A 2,500-nucleotide genomic window follows, 5' to 3' on the forward strand; every position below is an offset into this window, starting at 1 on the left:
TCGTACGGCCATACCAGCCTGGCAACGCCCGATCTCGTCTGATCTCGGAAGCTAAGCAGGGTCGGGCCTGGTTAGTACTTGGATGGGAGACCGCCTGGGAATACCAGGTGCTGTATGCTCTTTTGCTCATTCACTTAGAAACTGACATCTTGCAATATGCACAAGTAGTCCTTCATGAAAGGGGCTGGAAGCTGTTTTCATTTTGACACGAGAGAGAGAGAGAAAGAGAGAGAGAGACCACCTTGCATTGTCAATTGCTAAATCTGTATATGGATAAGTAGCCTATGGTTGTCAACTTATTTCGTACGGCCATACCAGCCTGGCAACGCCCGATCACGTCTGATCTCGGAAGCTAAGCAGGGTCGGGCCTGGTTAGTACTTGGATGGGAGACCGCCTGGGAATACCAGGTGCTGTATGCTCTTTTGTTCATTCACTTAGAAACTGAAATCTTGCAATATGCACAAGTAGTCCTTCATGAAAGGGGCTGGAAGCTGTTTTCATTTTGACACGAGAGAGAGAGAGAGAGAGAGAGAGAGAGAGACTACCTTGCATTGTCAATTGCTAAATCTGTATATGGATAAGTAGCCTATGGTTGTCAACTTATTTCGTACGGCCATACCAGCCTGGCAACGCCCGATCTCGTCTGATCTCGGAAGCTAAGCAGGGTCGGGCCTGGTTAGTAATTGGATGGGAGACCGCCTGGGAATACCAGGTGCTGTATGCTCTTTTGCTCATTCACTTAGAAACTGACATCTTGCAATATGCACAAGTAGTCCTTCATGAAAGGGGCTGGAAGCTGTTTTCATTTTGACACGAGAGAGAGAGAGAGAGAGAGAGAGAGAGAGAGAGAGAGAGAGAGAGAGAGAGAGAGAGAGAGAGAGAGAGAGAGAGAGAGAGAGAGAGAGAGAGAGAGAGACTACCTTGCATTGTCAATTGCTAAATCTGTATATGGATTAGTAGCCTATGGTTGTCAACTTATTTCGTACGGCCATACTAGCCTGGCAACGCCCGATCTCGTCTGATCTCGGAAGCTAAGCAGGGTCGGGCCAGGGTCGGGCCTGGTTAGTACTTGGATGGGAGACCGCCTGGGAATACCAGGTGCTGTATGCTCTTTTGCTCATTCACTTAGAAACTGAAATCTTGCAATATGCACAAGTAGTCCTTCATGAAAGGGGCTGGAAGCTGTTTTCATTTTGACACGAGAGAGAGAGAGACCACCTTGCATTGTCAATTGCTAAATCTGTATATGGATAAGTAGCCTATGGTTGTCAACTTATTTCGTACGGCCATACCAGCCTGGCAACGCCCGATCTCGTCTGATCTCGGAAGCTAAGCAGGGTCGGGCCTGGTTAGTACTTGGATGGGAGACCGCCTGGGAATACCAGGTGCTGTATGCTCTTTTGCTCATTCACTTAGAAACTGACATCTTGCAATATGCACAAGTAGTCCTTCATGAAAGGGGCTGGAAGCTGTTTTCATTTTGACACGAGAGAGAGAGAGAGAGAGAGACTACCTTGCATTGTCAATTGCTAAATCTGTATATGGATAAGTAGCCTATGGTTGTCAACTTATTTCGTACGGCCATACCAGCCTGGCAACGCCCGATCTCGTCTGATCTCGGAAGCTAAGCAGGGTCGGGCCTGGTTAGTACTTGGATGGGAGACCGCCTGGGAATACCAGGTGCTGTATGCTCTTTTGCTCATTCACTTAGAAACTGATATCTTGCAATATGCACAAGTAGTCCTTCATGAAAGGGGCTGGAAGCTGTTTTCATTTTGACACGAGAGAGAGAGAGAGAGAGAGAGAGAGACCACCTTGCATTGTCAATTGCTAAATCTGTATATGGATAAGTAGCCTATGGTTGTCAACTTATTTCGTACGGCCATACCAGCCTGGCAACGCCCGATCACGTCTGATCTCGGAAGCTAAGCAGGGTCGGGCCTGGTTAGTACTTGGATGGGAGACCGCCTGGGAATACCAGGTGCTGTATGCTCTTTTGTTCATTCACTTAGAAAATGAAATCTTGCAATATGCACAAGTAGTCCTTCATGAAAGGGGCTGGAAGCTGTTTTCATTTTGACACGAGAGAGAGAGAGACCACCTTGCATTGTCAATTGCTAAATCTGTATATGGATAAGTAGCCTATGGTTGTCAACTTATTTCGTACGGCCATACCAGCCTGGCAACGCCCGATCTCGTCTGATCTCGGAAGCTAAGCAGGGTCGGGCCTGGTTAGTACTTGGATGGGAGACCGCCTGGGAATACCAGGTGCTGTATGCTCTTTTGCTCATTCACTTAGAAACTGACATCTTGCAATATGCACAAGTAGTCCTTCATGAAAGGGGCTGGAAGCTGTTTTCATTTTGACACGAGAGAGAGAGAGAGAGAGAGACTACCTTGCATTGTCAATTGCTAAATCTGTATATGGATAAGTAGCCTATGGTTGTCAACTTATTTCGTACGGCCATACCAGCCTGGCAACGCCTGATCTCGGAAGCT

At 47.4% G+C, this 2,500-nt stretch overlaps 7 non-coding genes and 2 pseudogenes across 7 annotated transcripts; all 9 read left to right on the top strand.

The window, feature by feature from the left end:
- On the top strand, nt 1–119 carry LOC146231945 (5S ribosomal RNA). Its single transcript, XR_014744399.1, has one exon. It is a non-coding gene; the product is annotated as a 5S ribosomal RNA (ribosomal RNA).
- Nucleotides 120–301: 182 nt separating this feature from the next.
- LOC146231946 (5S ribosomal RNA) lies at nt 302–420 on the top strand. Its single transcript, XR_014745086.1, has one exon. It is a non-coding gene; the product is annotated as a 5S ribosomal RNA (ribosomal RNA).
- Nucleotides 421–606: 186 nt separating this feature from the next.
- Nucleotides 607–725, top strand: LOC146231947 (5S ribosomal RNA). Its single transcript, XR_014746288.1, has one exon. It is a non-coding gene; the product is annotated as a 5S ribosomal RNA (ribosomal RNA).
- Nucleotides 726–981: 256 nt separating this feature from the next.
- On the top strand, nt 982–1,111 carry LOC146231948 (5S ribosomal RNA; annotated as a pseudogene).
- A 168-nt stretch (nt 1,112–1,279) lies between these two features.
- On the top strand, nt 1,280–1,398 carry LOC146231949 (5S ribosomal RNA). Its single transcript, XR_014744400.1, has one exon. It is a non-coding gene; the product is annotated as a 5S ribosomal RNA (ribosomal RNA).
- A 176-nt stretch (nt 1,399–1,574) lies between these two features.
- Nucleotides 1,575–1,693, top strand: LOC146231950 (5S ribosomal RNA). The gene has a single exon (XR_014744401.1). It is a non-coding gene; the product is annotated as a 5S ribosomal RNA (ribosomal RNA).
- Nucleotides 1,694–1,875: 182 nt separating this feature from the next.
- LOC146231951 (5S ribosomal RNA) lies at nt 1,876–1,994 on the top strand. Its single transcript, XR_014745088.1, has one exon. It is a non-coding gene; the product is annotated as a 5S ribosomal RNA (ribosomal RNA).
- Nucleotides 1,995–2,162: 168 nt separating this feature from the next.
- On the top strand, nt 2,163–2,281 carry LOC146231952 (5S ribosomal RNA). Its single transcript, XR_014744402.1, has one exon. It is a non-coding gene; the product is annotated as a 5S ribosomal RNA (ribosomal RNA).
- A 176-nt stretch (nt 2,282–2,457) lies between these two features.
- Nucleotides 2,458–2,500, top strand: part of LOC146231953 (5S ribosomal RNA) — a 109-nt pseudogene continuing 66 nt past the window's right edge.

This window comes from Hypomesus nipponensis, chromosome 24 (genome assembly GCF_054491055.1).
Source record: "Hypomesus nipponensis isolate SF chromosome 24, ASM5449105v1, whole genome shotgun sequence".
Lineage (NCBI taxonomy): Eukaryota > Metazoa > Chordata > Actinopteri > Osmeriformes > Osmeridae > Hypomesus > Hypomesus nipponensis.